Source organism: Tamandua tetradactyla, chromosome 2 (genome assembly GCF_023851605.1).
Source record: "Tamandua tetradactyla isolate mTamTet1 chromosome 2, mTamTet1.pri, whole genome shotgun sequence".
NCBI lineage: Eukaryota > Metazoa > Chordata > Mammalia > Pilosa > Myrmecophagidae > Tamandua > Tamandua tetradactyla.
Genome location: NC_135328.1, coordinates 123,935,760 through 123,960,482, shown reverse-complemented (window position 1 = coordinate 123,960,482; position 24,723 = coordinate 123,935,760). Strand labels below are relative to the sequence as shown.

The following is a 24,723-nucleotide window of genomic DNA, read 5'->3' as shown; positions in this document are numbered from 1 at the left end:
CCCACTTGTGTTGCTCTTTAACAAGTTTTTGGGTTGAATTAACTTTTCCTCTTTTAACAGCAACTGTTCCACTGAAACAGCCTTTATTAGTTACTACTTTAAGGGTATAGAAGGAATATGAGCAGTGACCACTAGACAAAAGGTGTCATCTGAGTGGGTAAATTCTATTGAGTTAATAAATCTCTTCCCCATAGGTTTAGGGGTACTGGCAAAAATATAGGATTGAATATGTCCAACCCTATATTAGGTCATTGGCACTAATATTTCTCAGCTTTGCACCTTTGGTGAAAAGATTTATTTTAAATAACCCAAATGAGGGGAAAATTGGCCTAATAATCCTATAGGGGTTGAAGTAGTGGGAGATAAAAATGATTGAATGGGAAGATGGTGATACCTATGACTTAGCTTTTTTAAATAGCAAGATGATTTATTTATTTATATATTACATAGCTAAGGACATGATAAAGTCAGCATAAAGTACAAGTTATTTTGATAAAATACAGCTTTTCTGTTTTCTATGCTAATTATTTAGAAAGTGCTTTTATAACCTTTTATTAAAATAGACTAAAGAAAATTTTGTCATTTTAACAGAGAGAAAACCAAATTTTAGTCTTGGATCAATATATTATTTGATACTAAAACCTTTGAAATTTTTATAAATAGACTCATTAAATCTTTTTTAAATTTGACCATAATTCCCTTTTCCACAAACCTTCAGCAACTTATTATATTCATGCTTTGTCTTATACTTTTCTCATTCTGCAACAGCCATTCATTTTATTTGAGGACAAAACTACTCTCTTTTTCCTTTTAATAAAAAGACATCCTTTATAGCCTTCATACTAAGATGATTTTGGAAACTGTTTTTAAGCAAACATTTTGCCACATACAATTACCTTCAAATTTAAACTTGTCAGAATAATTTTAAATACCTAAAATGATTTATTCAATGCATATTTGAAACATTAATATACAATTTTTAACAAGAATTGATGGTACATATAGATATTTTATTTGTTTTCTAAAAAATTGTATTTCTTTAAAGCCTTATGGTAAGCACATAATTTTTTAAAAGAGTTTAAATATAAGGCACCTCATTTCATTTGTGAATTTTTACAAAATGAATTTAATTATAAAATGCTATTGAAATGTAAAGTTTCATTTTTGGGCTATTTTTCATGATGTCCAATTTATACAGCGGCCAGATTCCAAGTAGCTTACACGACTGGGTCCGAGGTGGTCCTCTTGGACCTGGCTAGGAGCTTCCTAGAGCCTTGATAACTTTATTAAAGTACATGTCCTTCTTGGAGGACAGCCACCCTCCCATTGGAGTACACAGTTCAATAATTTTTCACCAAGGCCATTCAATGGAGCACTCAGGAGCACATCTGCGCCAATGGGAATTTGCCTGTCAAGATTTTAAGTGGCTTGTTGTATACAGATTTTTTTGCAATTCTAATTGCTAAATGCTTTATTAAGCAGAGTTACAATTGTTTTAACAAGAGTTTTCCAATTCTACAGGCACATCTTATAATTGTGAACAATAGATTCTACAATTCCTCCTATAATGGAACTTTGGAGTCCATTGTTAGTGACACTCTTTTCTAGTTTTTTTAAATATCATATAAAAAAGGGATGCATGCTAAGGTTGCCCATGTTGAACAATTATAGGGAAAGCTTGATTATCCCCTGAAGCAATGGTTTCCTTTATATATTTTTCCATGACTGATCATGGCTTCTCTAGATTTTCTAGAAAAGCTGGGAGATATGGGTCGGGGTGTTGAATTTTCCTCAATAGGATGTGGAGCAGGGGGTAGCTTTGACTCTGGCTCCTTGGAGGGAGACTTGGGACAGCATGGAGTGTGTAGAGGACATAAAGCAGTTTTTTCAAGTCCCTGTCTCACATGAACTGATGTTATGATTTTTCTCACCCTGCTTATACTTTTATTTTAAAACTCTGCTTACTTCTTCCAGAGCTCCAAATCTAAGGCTCCCCTACAGAGAACCAGGGGCCATGAATTGAACTATTAGTAACAATGATAAAACTGATCCTTCTTTACTGAGCATTCTACTGCTTTTAACCACTTTTGAAGTATTTTAATATATATAATTTGTTCCTTGGACAGTCCCATCCCTATCTTATTAAGAAGGGGATGTGGGGTGTGGCCAAGATGGCAGGTTAGAAATGTGCGTGTTTTAGTTCATCCTCCAGAACAACTACTAAATAACCAGAAAGAGTACAGAACAGCCCCCGGAGCCACGTCAGTGACCAGTCATGGCATACCCCAGTCTGGACCAGCTGGACCAACTGCGAGCCTCCCCAGAACTGTGAGTTCCCCAAGCCACAGCAGCCGGCGTCCCTCCCCCACAGGCTGCTTCCCAGCAGGGAAAGGAAAGGAAACTTACCAGCAGCAGAGACTGAGCACAATTAAACACGTATTGTGGAATTAATTAACAAATTCTACTACTAAAAATAGGCCCCCAGCTCAGGTGAACCTGGTCAAGGTGGAGGTCGCTCATTGGGCTAATGGAAAAAGAGGAAAGGGGAGGAAACAGAGGTTTTTGTGGCTGTTTCTATGGAGGCTTGGCTGCCTCTGGATTCAGTGGTGGGAATTCTTGGGCTGCAACTGCCCCAGGCATAGACAGAAATGGACTGCTTTCAGGGATGTCTCCCACCTGTGCCTTTCCCAGGGGAGGGGTGAAGCCCAACTCAGGTGGAATCCCTCCCTCAAGGAATTCAGACCCCTGGGCTTGGCAATTTGAAGCCATTAAAACCTGCCTACAACCTCTCCTCTGTCTCCACCACACCCCCAGCAGGGAGAGTCTGCCAAAGTTAAAGCTGCCACAACATCTTTTGCTTGTGGGACCCACAGGCAGACAAGTGCCACATACTGGGCAGGATAAGAAAAACAGAGCCCAGAGACTTCACAGGAAGGTCTTTTAACCTGCTGGGTCTTACCCTCAGGGAAAACTGACACAGGTGACTTCTTCCCCCTGATAAGAGGCCAGTTTAGTCCGAGAAACCTCCTAAGTGTGGGGGAGGAAAAAGGTACCATACAAGCAGGGCAAGAAACAAGAAAACAAGAACTGAAAAATTATCCTCTGTTAAACAAAACCTAAGCTAGAGGTCCAGAAAAAGCTGAACTGAAGGTCAAAGAACAGATAGACAACAAATTCATCTAGTAAGAAAACCCTAGGTAAGAGAAGTGAAAGCAACCTCCAGAATAAACTAATTAAGGTAATTAAATGTCTAGATGCCAGCAAAAAATAACAAATCACACCAGGAAAATTGAAGATATGGCTCAGTCAAAGGAAAAAACCAGTAGTTCAAATGAGATACAGGAGCTGAAACAATTAATTCAGAATATATGAACAGAAATGGAAAACCTCATCAAAAACCAAATCAATGAATTGAGGGAGGATATAAAGAAGGCAAGGAATGAACAAAGAGAAGAAATGGAAAGTCTGAAAAAACAAATCACAGAATTTATGGGAATGAAAGTTACAGTAGAAGAGATGAAAAAAATGGAAACCTACAATGATAGATTTTAGGAGACAGAGGTTAGGATTAGTGAACTGGAGGATGGAACATATAAAATCCGACAAGAAACAGAAACTATAGGGAAAAAAGTGGAAAAATATGAGCAGGGACTCAGGGAATTGAATGATAATATGAAGTGCACAAATATACGTGTTGTGGGTGTCCCAGAAGGACAAGAGAAGGGAAAAGGAGGAGAAAAACTAATGGAAGAAATTATCACTGAGAATTTCCCAACTCTTATGAAAGATTTAAAATTACAGATCCAAGAAGTACAGCGTACCCCAAAGAGAATAGATCCAAATAGACGTTCTCCAAGACACTTACTAATCAGAATGTCAGAGGTCAAAGAGAAAGAGAAGATCTTGAAAGCAGTAAGAGAAAACCAAACCATCACATACAAGGGAAACCCAGTGAGACTATGTGTAGATTTCTCAGCAGAAAACATGGAGGCGAGAAGACAGTGGGATGATATATTTAAATTACTAAAAGAGAAAAACTGCCAACCAAGAATTCTATACCCAGCAAAATTGTCCTCCAAAAATGAGGGAGAAATTAAAACATTTTCAGACAAAAAATCACTGAAACAATTTGTGACGAGGAGACCAGCTCTGCAAGAAATACTAAAGGGAGCACTAGAGACAGGTATGAAAACACAAAAGAAAGAGGTGTGGAGAAGAGTGTAGAAAGAAGGAAAATTAGATATGGCATATAAAATCCAAAAGACAAAATGGTAGAAGAAAGTACTACCCATACAGTAATAATACTAAATGTTAATGGATTGAACTCCCCAATCAAAAGACATAGACTGGCAGAATGGATTATAAAACAGGATCCTTCTATGCTGTCTACAGGAAACACATCTTAGACCCAAAGATAAACATAGGTTGAAAGTGAAAGGTTGGGAAAAGATATTTCATGCAAATAACAACCAGAAAAGAGCAGGAGTAGCTAGGCTAATATCCAACAAATTAGACATCACATGTAAAACAGTTAAAAGAGACAAAGAAGGAGACTATCTACTAATAAAAGGAACAATTAAGCAAGAAGACATAACAATCATAAATATTTATGCACCGAACCAGAATGCCCCAAAATACATGAGGCAAACATTGCAAATATTGAAAAAGGAAATAGACACATCTACCATAATAGTTGGAGACTTCAATTCCCCACTCTCATCAATGGACAGAACATCTAGACAGGGGATCAATAAAGAAACAGAGAATTTGAATATTACAATAAATGAGCTAGACTTAACAGACATTTATAGGACATTACACCCCACAACAGCAGGATACACCTTTTTCTCAAGTGCTCATGGATCATTCTCAAAGATAGACCATATGCTGGGTCGCAAAGCAAGTTTCAACAAATTTAAAAAGATTGAAATCATACAAAACACTTTCTCAGATCATAAAGGAATGAAATTGGAAATCAATAATAGGCAGAGTGCCAGAAAATTCACAAATACGTGGAGGCTCAACAACACACTCTTAAACAACCAGTGGGTCAAGGAAGAAATTACAAGAGAAATCAGTAAATATCTTGAGGCAAATGAAAATGAAAACACAACATATCAAAACTTATGGGATACAGGAGAGGCAGTGCTAAGAGGGAAATTTATTGCCCTAAATGCCTATATCAAAAAAGAAGAAAGGGCAAAAATTTGGGAATTAACTGTCCACTTGGAAGAACTGGAGAAAGAAACTAACCCCAAAGCAAGCAAAAGGAAAGAAATAACAAAGATTAGAGCAGAAATAAATGAAATTGAGAACATGAAAACAATTGAGAAAATCAATAAAACCAGAAGCTGGTTCTATGAGAAAATCAATAAGATTGATGGGCCCATAACAAGATTGATGAAAAGAAGAAGAGAGAGGATGCAAATAAATAACATCAGAAATGGAAGATGAGACATAACCACTGACCCCACAGAAATAAAGGAGGTAATAACAGGATACTATGAACAACTTTATGCTAATAAATACAACAATGTAGATGAAATGGACGGGTTCCTAGAAAGGCATGAATAACCAACTTCGACTCGAGCAGAAATAGATGACCTCAACAAACCAATCACAAGTAAAGAAATTGAATCAGTCATTAAGAAGCTCCCCAAAAAGAAAAGTCCGGGACCAGATGGCTTCTCATGTGAATTCTACCAAACATTCCAGAAAGAATTAGTACCAATCCTGCTCAAACTCTTCAAAAAAATTGAAGTGGAGGGAAAGCTACTTAATTCATTCTATGATGCCAACATCACCCTCATACCAAAACCAGAGAAAGATGTTACAAAAAAAGAAAACTACAGACCAATCTCTCTAATGAATATAGATGCAAAAATCCTCAACAAAATTCTAGCAAATCGAATCCAGCAACACATTAAAGAATCATGCATCATGACCAAGTAGGATTCATTCCAGGTATGCAAAGATGGTTCAACATAAGAAAATCAATTAATGTAATACACCATATCAACAAATCAAAGCAGAAAATCACATGATCATCTCAATTGATGCAGAGAAGGCATTTGACAAGATTCAATATCCTTTCCTGTTGAAAACCCTTCAAAGGATAGGAATACAAGGGAACTTCCTTAAAATGATAAAGGGAATATATGAAAAACCCACAGCTAATATCATCCTCAATGGGGAAAAAACTGAAAACTTTCCCCCTAAGATCAGGAACAAGACAAGGATGTTCACTATCACCACTGTTATTCAACATTGTGTTGGAAGTTCTAGCCAGAGCAATTAGACAAGAAAAAGAAATACAAGGCATCAAAATCGGAAAGGAAGAAGTAAAACTCTCACTGTTTGCAAATGATATGATACTATATGTCGAAAACCCCAAAAAATCCATAGCAAAACTACTAGAGCTAATAAATGAGTACAGCAAAGTGGCAGGATACAAAATCAACACTCAAAAATCTGTAGTGTTTCTATACACTAGTAAGAAACAATCTGAGGGGGAAATCAAGAAATGACTTCCATTTACAATTGCAACTAAAATAATAAAATACTTAGGAATAAATTTAACTAAAGAGACAAAAGACCTATACAAAGAAAACTATTAGAAACTGTTAAAAGAAATCACAGAAGACCTAAATAGATGGAAGGGCATAACGTGTTCATGGATTGGAAGACTAAATATAGTTAAGATGTCAATCCTACCTAAATTGATTTACAGATTCAATGCAATACTAATCAAAATCCCAACAACTTACCTTTCAGAATTAGAAAAACCAATAAGCAAATTTATCTGGAAGGGCAGGGTGCCCCGAATTGCTAAAAGTATCTTGAGGGAAAATAAATGAAGCTGGAGGTCTCACGGTGCCTGACTTTAATAATACACTCTTAAAAAAACAGTGGGCCAAAGAAGAAATTGCTGGAGAAATAGGTAGATATTTGGAGATAAATGAAAGTGGGAATAAAATAAATCAGAATTTATGGAATGAGGCAAAGGCTGTGCTGAGATGGAAATTTATTGCCCTAAATACCTATATTAAAAAGAAAAAAAGAGCAAAAAATGAGGACTTAAGTGCTAACTTGGAGGAACTTGAGAAATATCAGAAAACTAACCCCAAAGCAAATAGAATAAGAGAAATAACAAGGATAAAAGCAGAGTTGAGTGAATGGTAGAACAAAAGAACAATAATAAGAATCAGTGAAACTAAAATTCGGTTCTTTGAGAAAAATCAATAAAATTAATGTGCATTAGCAAGGTTCACAATAAAAAAAGAGAGAAGATGCAGATTTAAAAAGTCAGAAATGAAAAGAGTTTCATCATCACAGACAATGAGGAGATTTTAAAAAATCATAAGAGCATTTATACACCGACAAGCTAGACAACTTATATGAAATGAACATATTCCTGGAAGCAGAGGAACAAGCTACACAGACTCAAGAAGAAATAGAAGATCTCAACAAAGCAGTCACAAGTAAAGAGATTTAATCAGTCATCAAAAATCTTCCTGAAAGAAAATCCCAGAGCCAAATGTATTCACAGGGGAATTTTAACAAACATTCTGGAAGAGCTAACAACATTGCTCCTAAAACTCTTCCACTAAATTGAGGAAGAAAGAACAGCGATGTAACATCACTTTAATACCAAAACTGGGTAAAGATGCTGTAAGAAAGGAAAGTTACAGACCAATCTCCCTAATGAACATAGATGCAAAAATTCTCAACACAATACTAGTAAATTAAATACATCAAAACATTATAGGGTGGGCCACGGTGGCTCAGCAGGCAAGAATGCTCACCTGCCATGCCAGAGGACCTGGGTTCGATTCCCAGTGCCTGCCCATGTGAAAAAACAAACAAACAACAACAAAAAAAATTGTAGGAATTATGCACCACAAATATGTGATGTCTATATCAGGAATACAAGGACAGTTCAATGCAAGAAAATCAATGTAATATAGCACATCAACAAATCAAAAGGAAAAACATTACATGATTATCTTGATTACTGATGAAAAAGCACAGAAAATAATTCAACATCATTTTATGATAAAACACTTCAAAAACTAGGAATTAAAGGCAAGTTCCTCAATATGATAAAGAGCACATATAAAAACCCATAGCTAGCTTTGTACTCAATGGTGAGAGACAGAAAGCTTTCCCCTTAAGATCAGAATTGACACAAAGATGCCCTCTGTCTCTGCTATTGCAATCAAGCAGGACAAAGAAATAAAATGTATCCAAAATGAAAAGGGAGAAGTAAAATTTTCATTATTTGCAAATGAAATGATACTAATCTTGGAAAATCCTCAGAATTCTACAACAAAGTTACTTGAGCTAATAAACAAATTCAGCAACATGGCAGGATATAAAATTAAGGTGCAAAAGTCAGTAATGTTTCTATACACAAGTGATGACCTAAGGAGTCAATTAAGGAAAAAATTCCATTCAAAACAGCAATCGAAAGAATCATGTATTTAGGAATGTACTCAACTAAGGATATAAAGGACTTCTATGCAGAAAACTGCATTACTTTACTAAAGGAAATCAAAGAAGATCTAAGTAGGTGGAAAGACATTCCCTGCTCATGGGTGGGAAGGTTAAATGTAGATAAGATGTCAATTCTAACCAAGTTGATCTACAAATTCGATATAGTACCAATCAAAATTCCAACAACCTCCTTTGAAGACTTGGAAAAGCTAGTTGTCAAATTCATCTAGAAGGGAAACAGGCCCCAAAAAGCTGAAGGCAGCCTTAAAAAAAGAAATAAGTGAAAGGATTAGGACTTCCTAATTTTAAAACTTATTATAAAGTCACACTGGTCAAAAGAGCATAGAACTGACACAATCATAGTAATATTTACCAACAGAATTGGATTGAGTGCAGAAATAGACCACCAAATCTATAGTCAACTGATCATCAACAAGGCCCCCAAATCCATTGAACTAGTTTAAAATAATGCTTTCAATAAGTGGGCATGGGATAATTGGATATCAAGAGCCAAAACAATGAGAGAGGACCATTACCTTACACTCTATACAAAAATTAACTCAAAGTGTATCAAACACCTATACATAAGAAACAGTACTATAAAGTTCCTAAGGGAAACCTCTTTAAAATGTAGGAATAATAGTTAACTTCCTATATTTTACACCCAAAGCAGGAGCTACAGGAGGAAAAATAGATAAATGGGAGCTCCTCAAAAGTAAAGTATTTTGCAATTCAAAAGGCTTTGTCAAAAAGACTTAGAGGTAGCCAACACAATGGAGGAAATATTTGGAAATCACACACTTGATCAAAGTTTGAGTACCTCTTGGCGGTCGCTGTGGCCGCAGCCGCCGGACCTGGGGACGCGGGCAGCTGGGGCGGCAGGAGCAGCCTCCTTGTCTCGCCGGCTATGGCCGCTCTCGGCCGGCCCTTCAGCGGGTTGCCCCTGAGCGGTAGCTCGGACTTCTTACAGCCGCCGCCGGCCTTCCCCGGCCGGGCCTTCCCGCCGGAGGCGGACGGCGCCGAGCTGGCCCCGCGGCCGGGGCCCCGCGCCGCTCCGAGCAGCCCCGGCGGGAGCGCGGCGCTCGGACGTATTTCAGTTCACTGTAAAAAGAAACACAAGCGAGAGGATGATGATGATGATTGTCCAGTAAGAAAGAAAAGGCTGACTGAAGCAGGGCTTTGTTCTGGTCCTAATGACTGGATTCTTTGTGCACATCAAGATGTAGAGGGTCATGGAGTAAATCCATGCACCAGTGGACTTTCTGCATCTGGCATGTTGGATGCCATTTGTGAAGAAATGGATCAGACAACTGGAGAACCGCAGTGCGAGGTTGCCCGGAGGAGGCTTCAGGAGATTGAGGACAGGATAATTGATGAAGATGAAGAAGTTGAATCTGTCAGAAATATTGATCACCTTCCCAGTCTTGTCCTTTCTGATACCATGAAAACAGGCTTGAAGAGGGAGTTTGATGAAGTTTTTACAAAGAAAATGATTGAGTCCATGACCCGTCCTTCCATGGAGCTTGTGCTCTGGAAACCTCTCCCTGAACTTTCTGATAAGTCAAAGCTGTCATCTAATGCTAAAGACTATATAGGAGAGAGTCAAACTAAGCATGCAGCTGCTGGCACTGCCTTCCCTCAGAGAACTGAACTGTTCTTGGAACCTCAGCAAACAGGGATGCCACTTTACAATAGTTTGGAGACAGCTGCTTGCACAGAAGAAGAGATGGAACTCTAGAGACCAGTTTCTACACTTAAAATTGTCAAATTTTGGAAGGCTCCTGTGCTCAGCCATTAGCCTACCTGCATAGTATAGGGACTTGAAAGTTTTATGAAACGGGTGTTATATCTCCACCTGTGATTTGGGGTGGGACTCTTCATTTTGGGTAGCCATTTATTGTATTCAGTTTTTTGCCAAGGAAGCTTGTCTTAAGGGAAAAGCCATGTTCTAAGGGCTTATTAAAATAAAAGGCAAGTGTAGCTGTATAAGTAGCTGTATAAGTAAGGGTGTCTTAAATCATCTGTCATATTGTTTTAACCATTCAGTCACTTGGAGAATATTCTCCTTGAGATGAAAAAGATACATTAAGAAAGAAGGAAACTGTACCCTGGAAGTTCACTCAGTCTGTAGATGGCTTGAAGCTCTGTTTACAGTGGTGAATATATATAGTTGGTGAGAAGGCAGAAAGAAAGCTGTAGTGTAAGCCTATTGTTAAGAAATTAGCAGAGGCCCCAAAACTTGTAAATCAATTATCAATTCAATATTGTTATATTGATTAAATAGCAAGTAGTATTTTGGCTCACCTTTTCACCTCTGAAAATGTAATGAAAATACAAAGAAAAGGTTTTCCCTTCAAGGCTTATTTGCCTTGTGCTACTGTTACTCCTTGGTTTCCCTTGCATAGTTGATAATCCCGGTTATTCAGTAATGTTTACACTTAATTAACTCTGTGTGATAGTTTAAAAGATTGTGAGGGAACCCGTGTGCAAATTGGCTATGGAAGAAGCATCCCTTAATTAAATGTTAAATCTTGAGGAAGTGCTGTGTCAGCGAAACCCAACATCACTGACTTCTGAAATTAAAAAAAAAAAAAGTACCTGTATTATCTAGTTGAGTTTTTAAAATGTTAATTTAGAAAACAATGAATAATTAACCTGAGAACATGTAGGCAGGTGACATTGAGATGCTCTGAAATAGCCAGTTTGCCTGGTGCTTTATCTATTGTGCAGTAAGCCTAAAAGTACAGAGAAAATAGCTTCCTGCTAGTAGGGAATCTTCATCATCTATAGAGTATCTAAATCAGGCTCAAGGTGTCCTCTGGAGATAACCGGGATTCAAGTTTATTATTTCTCAGGAAGAGCTCTTTTGTGTGGCAAGGACTTGTAGTGCACCATAAAAATGACAATTCCTTTATTGCTACTGTCCACTCTGACTTTTAAATGAGTGTAATACTGGCCCTTTCATCACACAACAGGAGACAACTGCAGTTTTTGTTGTTGTTCCGTTTTATTTTCTGGGTTCCTTCCCCACCCCACCCCACCCTTAAAGGAATCAGATACCTTGTGTAGAAAAAAAATGGTTTATGTCAAGTAGAGATGAACTTTTAGAAACCAGCTCCTAGGCATTTTTGAAACCCATGCTGAAATCCCTTCCCTTGTTACAGATGGCATGGATATCACAAGTCTATTAATTGGACTTTCTTCTCTTGCCAGTTCTTCCTGCTTTCCCTATTTCTGTCTGGATAGTCAGGAAAAAATTAATGTTTAATATTTAAACAGAGTATTTAATGTCTACACAGTAAAATTATTCGAACTTCAAACCAGTATTGAAACCAATTGGAAACCAGCTAATAGTTTCTTAATCTCAGACTTAGAGATGAATGTAAACTATATTCTGTTGAAATGTGCACGTGTTTGATTCATGCCATTAGAGAAACTCCTGCCTTGAGGTCATTGTTTAATGGGACCAGCTTGAAAAGTCTGTAGCCTTAAAGACGCCTCCATGCTAAAAGTTGATTTTAGTACAGCTCGCAAAATGGAGTGCCGGGAGTTAAGAGTTAGTCCCAGTGTTAGAAAGGTGAGATGACTGCTTTCCAAAGAAAAGCCCAAAACATGATTAAAATTATCCTCTGTTGTTGGACAGGCCTTCGATCAAAGGTCTGAATGATGAAGAGGAGGAAAGAAGGACCCCCAAACAAGGCTCTAATACTATTGGTAGATATAGGAAAGAGTTAAGATTCTGTTAATTAAAATCCAAACAGAACTTGTTTCAAGAGTCAAATTATTTGACGTATTTATTTCTGCAGGAAAATGGATGTTTAATGTTCCGTTTTGAACTTTATTGTCTTGCATATGTTTATACAAAGACTGTTTTCTTCATTCTTTTGGTGCTTACTCATCTGAGCCGTCTCCACAGTCCCAATGCCTCTGCTTTGTTTTTCTTTTCACGTGTAAGTCTTTTGCTTTGCCTTAATGATTTCCTAGGGAATTAAAGGTCTGTTTCATTTTGTACAGCTTTTGCAGCATGGATCAAACATTGGCTTACTGTGCTAATGTGTGAAAAGAAGAAGTTATCTAAAGCAATTGAGCTTTAATGAACAAATGTATATTTTCTCTAAGTTTGAGTAGAGTGTGTGTGTGTGTGTTTTTTTCAGTTAATATGAAGAAAGCCCAGTTCTCACAAATATTAAATTAAAAACTGCTACTTGTTCTTAAAAAGATACAAATGTAAAATTTAGAAAAATAATTTGAATGGAGGCCAGAACTAAGAGAGGAATGTTTATCTGCAGGTTCATTCATTATTTTGGGTCTGAAACTTGTTTTGTTTTGTTTTTTAATGGTAACAAGAATGGTATAGTGCTAGGGATGTTCCAGAAGATGCGGTCAATTTTTCTTTAAAATGAGAATCTGGTGTTTCTGTATTCTATCATTTTCAATAAAACTTTAAGTGTTTTGGAAAAAAAAAAAGCTTGATACGCTGTATATATAAAGAAATCATACAACTGAATAAAAAAGAATAGCCCAGTTATAAAAGGAGCTAAAAATATGAATAGACATTTTTCTGAAGATCTAATACAGATGGGTACAAAAAAAACACGTGCTGAGATGCATATTTTCATTAGCTATAGGAGAAATGAAGATCAAGAGTACAATGATATACCACTGCACACCTATAAGAATGGCTGTTATAAAACAAACAAGAATCTAAAAATGTTGGAGAGGATATGGAGAAATTGTGACATTTATGCACTACTGGTGGTAATGTATAATAGCCACTATGACAGGCTGTCTGGCAGTTCTTAGGAAAACTAAATATCGAGTTGCCATATGATAGGGCAATTAAACTACTCAGTATATACGCAGAAGAGATGAACCATTGACACAGACATTTACACACTGATGTTCAAAGCAGCATTATTCAGAATCACCAAAAGATGAAAACAATCTAAGTGTCTATCAATATATGAGTTGATTTTTAAAATGTGATGTATACATAAGATGCAATATTATGCAATGTGCTGGTTTGAAAGGATTATGTACCCAAGTAAAGCCATGTTTTAATCCCGATACACCTTGTGAAGGCAAGCGTTTCTTATAATCCCTATTTAACACTGTAGGTTGGGAACTTGATTAGATTATCTCCATGGAGAAGTAAAAAACCCAATTGTGGGTATTAACTTTTAATTAAAGGGAGATATTATTCCACCCATTCCAGGGAGGGCTTAATTAGATTACTGGAATCCTTTAAAAGAGGAAGCAATTTGGAGAAAGGTTCAGAGCCATGAGAACCATGACAGCTCATGTGGCTGGAGACCTTTGGGAGATGAAGAAGGAAAACACCCTATGGGGAGCTTCATGAACAAGAAACCTGTAATGAAAGCTAACAGACATCATCATGTTCATCATGTGCCTTTCCAGTTGAGGGAGGAACCCTAAACATCATCAGCTTTTCTTGAGTGAAGGTAAACTCTTGTTACTGCCTGAATTGGGGCATTTTTATGGACTTGCTTTAATTGGGAGACTTCCATGGCCTTAGAACTTTAAACTTTCAACTTAATAAATTCCTCCTTTTAAGAGCTGTTCCATTTATGATTTATCACATTCCAGCAGCTAGCAAACTAGAATATGTAGCAATAAGATGAAATGACATCCTGAGGCACATAAGATGGATGAGCCTTGAAGACATAAGGCTGAGTGAAATAAGTTGGACACAAAAGGATAGACAGTGATTGATTCCACCTTTATGATGATGGTAAAAGTAAAATCATAAGCTTATTAAACAGTATATAGGGGACTGTGAGATATGTGGAATTTGGAGATGGGTGAACAGTTAGTCAGTAAGGTTGAACTCAAAGGTAAGTTAATAGCAGTGAAGGCAGTTCACTAGTGGGTCTACAAGTAATTTTACCATATTGAAGGTGAACATGATTGTAAGTGGTTGTATAGACCCGTGCAACCCATCAATTAATGCAACAATTTAAATAAACTCTTGCATGAACTATTTCAAAGGTATGAACCATGTACAAAGAATGTATAAGTTCAGTATATAGAGGGAAATTTGCTACTGCATCTTATGGGCTATGTTTAACAGGAAAACATCAACAGTACCACAGCAATACCAGGGATAAATAATGGGAGAGGAACAAGAGTTAAAGGGAAGGTTTAGATTTCCTATTTGCTGAGGGTGTGTTTATTGGTTATCTTTCTCTTGGGAACAATGAAATTATCTAAAATTGAGCATGTTGATGAACTATGGACATTATACATAATGCCTAATGAGTGGAGGTGACTGAAGGATGAACTGACTTAGAAATAGATTGGCAAATGATGTTGTATACATATGATTGAATATTGTCCTGATACAGCAAGAAACCAAGTTGTGATGCATGCATATTGTGAATGAAACTTTGGGACATTTGGGGAGAAAAAATAAGCAAGAAACAAAAGAGCAATTATCAGATGGTCTAATTTAGAAAATTCTTATAAGAAAACAGGGGCCTAGATTGTAAACTATAGCAGTTACATTTAGTCTATAGTGGTAATTATTATATCTGGATTTGAGAGGCTGTTTCATATATATATAACCTGGTATTCAGAGATAAGAACAAAGATGATTATGTTGGGATTAAGGTAATTCAGGATACGGGAAGGAAGACATTGTTTATACTTTAGAAGATCATGTACTCTTTGAGATCAAAGGAAGAATGGCTTATTTTGTCCAGAACCTAAAGTTTCTGTAGTGCAAAATCTAACTCAACCTGTCTGGATAGATCATTTAAACAATCCAAACACAGGGACTTCAGAATAAAAATGAGGGCCTTTAATCCTGTATAGCTTAATGCAATGCCTGGACATATCCCAGAGTATACTAATTAGGTAATCAAAAAGTATTGGCAAAGTCCCTTGAAGGATGGCAGGAAAAGTATGGAACCATTAAACTCTACAACCAAGAAAACCTCTCACACTGTGTTAAACATTAGGGACACCAAAATCAATACACCAAGTCTTTTCTTTTAAGATTTGCTCTTGTGAAGCTTATGCAGGTAGCAGAGAAACTTAGCCTACCTATAGATTACTAAAAGTTACTCCCCAGACTTTTTTTATTTCTCAGATATGGGCTTTCTCTCTCTCTAAGCCCCACTCTGCATGTTCAATCATTGCCCTCTCTGCTACATGGGACATGACATCCAGGGGTTTAAGTCTCTCTGACAGCATTGGAGATGACTACCAGGGATAAGTCTAGTCCTGGTACTATGGGATCAACAATACCATTCTGACCAAAAAGGGAAAAGAAGTGTAACAAATAATGTATCTGTGGCTGAGAGAATTCAAATGAAGTCAAGAGTCTACTCTGGAGGACACTTTTACATAAGCTACAGTTAGACATTGCTAAACCTGCATAACTTGCCAATCCCCAGCTAAAACCATTCCTACCAATCATAATGAACACCTAGGGCATTACATAAGATTCTACAAAGATTCCTTGAACTAGGGTAACTTTCCAGAAACCTACAACCTCCAGATGGTTCCCTAGGCCAGATAAGCCCTGAAATGCAGAGGGGCCAGCCTTTCTATAACATCAACTAGTTACATCCCCTATCCCATATTACTGACAGACCCTCCCAAAATTAAAGACTAGATTGGCATAGTCCAAATACTCCTAAAGAGTGAGAGAAAGATTAAAGATGATGGTGAAGTTACATAGAGAAGGTAGGGCTTAACAAATTAGTATGATTGCTAAATCATTATATTGGTATTTCTTTAGTCCCCAGTATCTTAGAGCAGCTAGAGGTAAAAACCTAAAATTATGGAATTATAACCTATAGCAAACTCCAAAATTTGTTCTACAGTAATTGGGTTTTGTTTGTTTGTTTTTGTATGCTGTATCACATTTCATTATTTTTCCATGTGAATATCCCATTATTGCAACACCAGCTGTTGAATCTTTTGTTGGTTTGTTCATTTTTTTGTTTATTTGTTTTGCTTGTTTGTTTTGTGGGAAGTGCATGGACTGGTAATTGAACCTGGTTCTCCCACTTGGCAAGTAAGAATTCTCCCACCGAGCTATGATTGCACCACAATTTCTACAAATAACTGTTGTGGTTTTGATATTTATTGCTTTTTTGTATATATATTATTTTTCACAAGAAAAGAAACAAATTTCCTCTAGCCTCCAGTGTTTTGGAGTAGCCAGAAGGACAAACCTGAAATAGTGGAATGTAACTTGTAACAAACTCTGAAATGTTTCCTACAATTAATTGTTGAAGTGGACTTTGAACATTATTGATTTTCCTTTCTTTTCTTGGTATAGATGTTATATTTAACGATAAAAAGGTTTTTAAAAGGAAAACATTAATAAAAATAAGCATGATAACTGAATTAATGTTACTGAAAACCTTGGCTTATCCATTTTCCTGATTACCACATTTCCACCAAAAAATACCCATACTTTGTTAAAGAAAGTTTAAGAAGTTTCTATTTTCTTTAGTTTTTAAGCTGTATACCATAGACTTTTCTGTAAATATGAAATGATAGTTACATATTTTAAGTGCTTGGTATGGTGCATGTCACATAATATGTACACAAGAAATTATGGATTAAAAAGTCATATAAAGAATAATAACATGTTTAATATAGATTATTTCTTCTCATCATGTTAAAAGTATATTAGGTGAAAATCCTTAATTCTAGTGTAAACATTTGTTTAAAATGTATTTTAAAATTTTTGGTTTTAGTATATGTACATTAAATAAATGAAACAACAATAAAAAAGAAAATACACTGAACTAATATGTGAAAAGATTTAGTATGGGAATTTCACTGAAGCTTGTACTGCCACTTTTGGTAAGAATTCAGGGTTTGAAAGAAACACAATTGAATTTACAGAAATATGCAGAAGATATTCACTAAAAATACTCTTGATCTCAACTATTTTAATATGTGGGCACTTCTAATTTAATATATTTTTCTGTTAAAATGCATTACATTTTATGGTGTGAACCTGTTTTGACATTAGGCAAACACTACCTATGGTTCAGTTTAAAACAAAGAAATGAACACATGAAATTACCAGAATGAAAGCTGTTCTGGTTTGAAAGGATGTATGTCCCCTATAAAAGCCATGTTTTAATCTAAATCCCATTTTGTAAAAAGCAGAATCATCCCTATTCGATACTGTATATTTGAATCTGTAATTAGATAATCTCACTGGAGATGTGATTTTATCAAGAGTGGTTGTTAAGCTGGATAGGTAGAGGCATGTCTCCACCCATTTGGGTGGGTCTTGTTTAGTTTCTGAAGTCCTATAAAAAAGGAAACATTTTGGAGAATGAAGGAGATTTAGAGAGAGCAGAGAATGCTGCAGCACAATGAAACAGAGTCCATGAGCCAGCGACCTTTGGAGATGAAGAAGGAAAATGTCCTCTGGGGAGCTTCTTGAAACCAGAAGCCAGGAGAAGAAGCTAACAGACGATGCCATGTTCACCATGTGCCTTTCCAGATGAGAGACAAACTGTGATTGTGTTTGCCAGGTGCCTTCTCACTTGAGAGAGAAACCTGAACTTCATCGGCCTACTTGAACCAAGGTATCTTTTCCTGGATGCCTTTGATTGGACATTTCTATAGACTTGTAATTGGGACATTTTCTCAGCCTTAGAACTGTAAACTAACAACTTATTAAATTCATCTTTTTAAAAGCCATTCTGTTTCTGGTATATTGCATTCTGGCAGCTAGCAAACTAGAACAGAGGCTGAAGCACTTATGAATCAAATAGTTCAAGTTACCTCTCTCTTTCTCCTCTCTCTCTCTTTCCCTCTGTGTCTGACACACACATATACTCACACACACAGCCATATGTGTAAACATTTAAGTTAAAAATATTACCTGCAACCAGGTATTTACCCTAAGGATCATCATATAACATTAATCAGTCTTCAGCTTTCAGCCTTAGTTATGCTTTTAAATCTAAGATACCATCATAGAGTGAATAATCTTCACCTTTATGCTACATAATTATATTCAAAGTTTTATGTGTTTTTGTTTAAAATTACAAGCAATTATAAATATTTAATACCAAACTGATGAAAACACTATTTTGTTTAAAAAACCTTGCATTTAAAAGTAAAAATCTTTAGAATCCCAAGACACTGGGACATAAACCAATATCAGCATTCTTTATATTTACAAAATTAAATAAGGAAATACTGAAAGCAGCATGATTCTCTACTTTTTTCTTTCTCTTCCTTTTTTTAAATAACCAAATTCTGATAACTTGAATACAGAGGTTCACGTTTTTCTTTTGTAGGATTGTATTCCTGAATTAAAAGTATGCTTGTAATATTAATATATCTACAGGGTTGCTAGTGAAGTTCAAAACCATGGGTAAAAACAGTTTTAATATGTCATTTCTTCCTAAAATGATTTCCACATCTGCAGAAAATATACTGCTATTCTGAAGAATATACTTTACTAATGTCAATACTAGATGTTAACATGTACCTGGTTATACTGATTTATCTTCTATTCCTATTATAGACCACAGTCATGCAACATTTGAAGTTTTATATTATTTAACTTCACTTATGGAAATGTTTTTAAAAACAATATCTCCTTCTTCACGTGTTACTTAAGTGAACAGAGAAATGAGCATTTTCAGCCTCAAAGCAATTCATGGGTCTTGTAATAAAACAAAGACATAAAAGATAACCTTCTGCTTTGATGTGAAGAATGAGTTAATATGAGTGAATCAATAAAAGTGAAGAAACTAAATAATTTAGGAAAATAGAAACCAGATTGAAATTTTGTACCAAGGATATGCTGGCTTAAGAATCTTTGGTCCTGAAGTACATATTGGCAACCACAGTGATTCATTGCTAAAGCAATTTTAACAAAATTAGAAGTCATAAAAAATGAAGTTGTCTGAAAGACTAGTACATATATTATAAAGTTGATCTTTATGGCTCATCACAACAAATTCAAAAATTGATGGCCTACTATTTTCCTATAAATTAAGGAAAATTTATTTCTGTTTCATAGGGCAGTGACCAAAAGACTCAATACAAAACAAAACAATAAACCCTTATGCCTAATAAGGGTTTGTAGCAATAAAAAACATTCAAAATAAGTTAAATAGCTTAACTTATTTTGACAGGCATAAAAGCATTTCAAAATCATAATGAAATCCAATTTAGTAATACATAATGAAAGGAATAGAGTCTACCATTATGTGATTATTTTCTAAATAAAAGCTCCCAGTAAAACTATATATGTATAAACATGGAGAGGACAAGTGAATAATAGCTCCATAGAACCTTTTTTAAATCAAGGGTCTGAAGCACAATAAACTTTTCAGATATGCACCAAATTATCCCCCAAGTTTTTCATATTGTTTAATTTCATTAGTTACTCTACCCATGTCAACAATTCATGTGATTTTCCAGGATCAAAAGTCCTCCAAGATCAAAACACCATTTCGGATCTGGTGCACCTAACATATCATTCTCACTGAAAATACAATTAGCATAGTCCTTTTAACTAGCTCTAGCACATATTTAAGAAGTTTTATAAATTGTTTGTGATATTCATAAGTTTAACTCTTGTGCCAAACAGTTTCTTGATGAAGATGGCATTGTGCTTTATGTGAGAATGGAAACATCATAAAGCTCCTAAGGCATATATGAAAATAAACTAGGATAATGCACATAATTGGTGAATCCATTCAATGATTCACCAATTACTCTCAACTTTTTTCTTAAAGAAGTTGAGAGTTTACAGAAGATCCACATATAAAATTTAGGATTCCCAGATATCAACCCACCACCAATGCCTTCCATTTGTGTGGAACATTTGTTACAATTGATGATATCATTTCTATAAATAATTGTACAATTTATTTAACACTAGTAGCCAGCATTAATTGAGAGATCATATATTCTAGGCATTGTGTAAAGCAATCCACATGGATTACCTTATTTAAAATGCACAATACACATGCCTGTGAAATATATCCTACGGATCTTTAAAATCCATTATTTTACTTTCCAGTTCAAGAAATTCTGCTTAGTTCCTTTTCAAAATTTCTCTCTTTAAAGACTCATTTTGTTCATATATTGTTTCTTGATATCTTTTCTTTTTCCCCAAGCATGACTTTAGCTCATTGAATACTTAGGACATTCAATTTACCATCTTTGGCTAGTAATTATAATCCCTGGAATTCCTGAATGATAGTATCTGTTGATTTATTTTGCCCTTATTAGGCCATACTTTCCTGTTTTTACTTTTCTGTATCCACTTTGATTTCTTTCATTTGAAATCTGTAAACTTTAGTTTTGTAATGTGTAAGTCCGGAAATCAGATTCTCCCACTTTCCCTGTATTTGTTATTCCTTCCATCAACTCTCCCCCACCAATATTAGAAATGTATGGTAGTCTATTCTTCAATGATTTTTCCAAACTGATTTTGCAAAGACTTTGTTACTCTAGTGGTTACTGAGTCTCTGACCCTCTTGCCGCATTCACCTAGTGTTTTATCTAACATTTTCTGTAATGCCAGGAGTTAAAAACAAACCAACAAAAGAAAAAAGGAAAAAAATGTCTGTCTAAGTCATTACCAATTGGCCTTCCTTCAATGCTTAGCCCAGCTTTAACTGACCCTAAATATCATCACTTAAGTTCCATTCAAGTCCTTTCTGATTTCCATTTTTCCCTATGCATGTGAAAGGCTATCGAAGTAACCTTCTAATTATGGATGCTTCTGAATGTCATAATTCACAGAGGGAGGAAAATGAGAAAGGAAAGTGCCCTGAAGATTTCCTACTACTCATAATTCATCTCAGCTTGCTTGTAATCTAGTATATGCCATCCAGTTTGCTAAAGCTGCTGAAATGCAATATAATAGAAATGAGTTTGCTTTTACAATGTGGAATTATTAACTTACAATTTATAGTTTTTAGGTTATGAAAAGTCCAACCCAAGGCTTCAAGAAGACCATATCATGAGTCTGAAAACCGGTTGCTTACAGGCTGGACACATTCATCACATGGAAAGGCACATGGCTGACATCTGCTGGTCCTTCTTTCTGGGTTTCTTTGCTTTTGGTTTTCTTCTTCAGTGGCTTACCCACTGAGCTGATGTGTGTCCTCTCTTACATTTTCCCAAGCTATTCTCTATAAGCTTCTCTTAATCATCTCTTAGCTTCTCTGGGACATTTTTCTGTAAATGCCACTCAATTGCATCTGTCTTATAAAGGACTCCAGTAAACATATTAAAACCCACCTTGAATGAGGTGGGTCACATCTCAATTGAAATAACCTAATCAAAATGTCCCACCAACAATAGGTTTACAACAACAGGAATGGATTAAAATAATATGGCCTTCTCTGGAGTACATAACAGCTTCAAAACACCACAATGTCTCAGTCATGAATTTCCACCTATGTGGATGTAGTTTGATCACTCACTTTCAGTGTTTTTATGGCAATGCTTCCCACTTCTGTGCCTTGAATTAATTCCAGGATAGGTGAAACAGCAATGTGCATGTTGAGTCAGACCTTCATACAGCCATCCCCTGTGTGGGAACAGGCATGCTTATGCCATAATAAGTGAAGAAGATGTGTACTTTTGAACCAGAGACCAGGGAAAACCCTAGGGGCATGGATTGTTGCCAAGGAGGGAAATGAGATAGTGAAAGTGCCCTGAAACTTTCCTACTACTTTTGCATTTCCTTGAAAAGGGATCCTGACATTTAAATTTCCCACATGTGGGGGTCTATTTATTCCCTTCCAGAGATTGTACTTTGTAGCAAAATGCCTTTGACAGATTTGTCTTTAACATGGCTTAATTGCTTTAAATTTTGAGTGTTTGCAAGGGTTCTTAAATAGTTAGTTCTGCCAGTATCTTCTCATTTTTCTATTTCTTTCAACATCAGATGTTTAAAGTTTCTTACTCTGTCATCTTGCTGAAGTCTTTATTTCCTTTAGTTATAAATGATGTTTCTCTAATTGCCTATGTGAATATCTGGAATTTATTCATTTTAAGTGGACAAATCCATGAAGTGTATGAACATTTATGCTTTAGAACTGGACATTACTAGTGACAAGATAAAGAAGCATGCATAGATGTGGTAATTAGTCATTCAGTTTTTATTTAGCTCCATTTCATTGAAGAAATTTATTCATGTTAGGTAATATTTGGCACAATAGTTCAAATTATTTTCATTGGGATATTTTTTTCAGTGTCTTTTCAAGGATCTTACATTTTAAGTGATTTTAGTAACTTTCATATAAAATTTCAGCAACTAATTGCATAAAAATTTAATATTGTTATGCCATTTACTAGGGCTGTTTAAGTACACCTCATTTGCCACAAAAAAATGGTTTAATTGATGTGAAAATTCTAGAAATAACGGTATTGACATAAGTAAACATATTCCATTTACATGCATTATATTTAGCACCTGAATTCATCTTCATTTGGAAACATGGAACTCATAAGACAATTAGAAGAATTCCCCAGCTGCCTCCACTCATGCATTTCCTCCCCTAAATCCCTTTGTTATGATGAAAATCCAGCCTCACATGATTAAAAATGATCCAATTATTAAGGGAGTTTTAGTGTCTTTAGTGTTTTTTTATGTGTGTTCAATATACATAGAAGATATTGCTGATATAAAGCTGCTTCTCTTCATTTATCTAGTTTAAATGCTCCTCTTTGATACTCTGAAGGAAACCAAAATTGCATTTGATTAGCTTCCTAATCTTTACAAAGGTATGTAGGTATAAAAATGGATGTTTCTTCCCAGAGTATATTAAACAGATAATCAAAAAGTATTTGCAAAGTCCCTTGAGGGATAGGAGAAAAATATGGACCTATTAAACTTTACCACCAGGGAAACTGTTGATACTATGTCAAATATCAGAAATGGATAGCGCAATACTACCTAACTGTAATACAATTATGTTAAAGCACTGAATGAAGCTGAATGTGAGAATAATAGAGGGAGGAAGGCTAGGGGCACAAATGAAATCAGAAAGAAAGTTAGGCAATAAATAGTGAGATGGTATAATTTAGGAATGCTTACAGTGCATAATTATAGTGACTAAATGTACAAATTTTAAAATGTTTTGCATGAGGAAGAACAAAGGAATGTCATTACTGCAGGGTGTTGAAAATTGATAGTAATTAGAATTTTAAAATTTTAACTTATGTGTGAGACTAAAGCAAAAAATGTTTATTAGGTACAAAATTTATATTTTGACTAGTGCATTTCCTAATATAACTTATGTAGACAGCTTAATTGAACACCATAAGTACGTGGAACCTTGAGTAGGGCATGAGATTTTGTTGGCTTATCCAGAGAGATGCCCCAATAAATCCCAGAGTGATTTCATCAGTGAGCAGAAAAGTATTTGCAAAGTCCCCTTCAGGGAATGGTGAGAAAGGGGGAAAATTCAACTTTCCCAAGTTGAATTCTTGATATTCTCACAAGCAGTGCAGACAATCAAAGCACTAGGCTGAGTCCCCAATCTTGGGGTTTGTTCATATGAAACTTAACCCCACAAAGGTTAAGTCAAGCCTATGTAAAATTAGGCCTAAGAGTCACCCCCAAGAGAACCTCTTCTGTTGCTCAGATGTGGTCTCTCTCTCCAGCCAACTGCAACAAGCAAACTCACCACCCTCTCCCTGTCTACATGTGACATGACTCCCAAGGGTGTGGACCTTCCTGGCAACATGGGACAGAAATCCTAGAATAAGCTGAGACTCAGCATCAAGGGACTGAGAAAACCTGCTTGACCAGAAGGGTGAAATGAGACAAAATAAAGTGTCAATGTCTGAGAGATTCTGAACAGAGTTGAGAAGTTATCCTGAAGGTTATTCTTATGCATTAAATAGATATCACCTTGTTAGTCAAGATGTAATGGAGAGGCTGTAGGGAACTGCCTGGAAATATAGAGCTGTGTTCCAGTAGCCAAGTTTCTTGAAGTTGATTGTATAATGATATAGTTTTCACAGTGTGACTGTGTGATTGTGAAAACCTTGTGTTTAATGCTCCTTTTATCTACCTTATCAACAGATGAGTAAAACATATTGAATAAAAGTAAATAATAGGGGAACAAATGTTAAAGTAAATTTAGTTTGAAATGTTAGTGGTCAATGAAAGGGAGGGGTGGGGGCTATGGTATGTGTGAATTTTTTTCTGTTGTCTTTTTATTTCTTTTTCTGAATTGATGC

General features: G+C 35.8%; 1 pseudogene; it reads left to right on the top strand.

The window, feature by feature from the left end:
• Positions 1 to 9,322: 9,322 nt before the first annotated feature.
• Positions 9,323 to 10,461, top strand: LOC143661938 (coiled-coil domain-containing protein 117 pseudogene; annotated as a pseudogene).
• Positions 10,462 to 24,723: the final 14,262 nt, after the last annotated feature.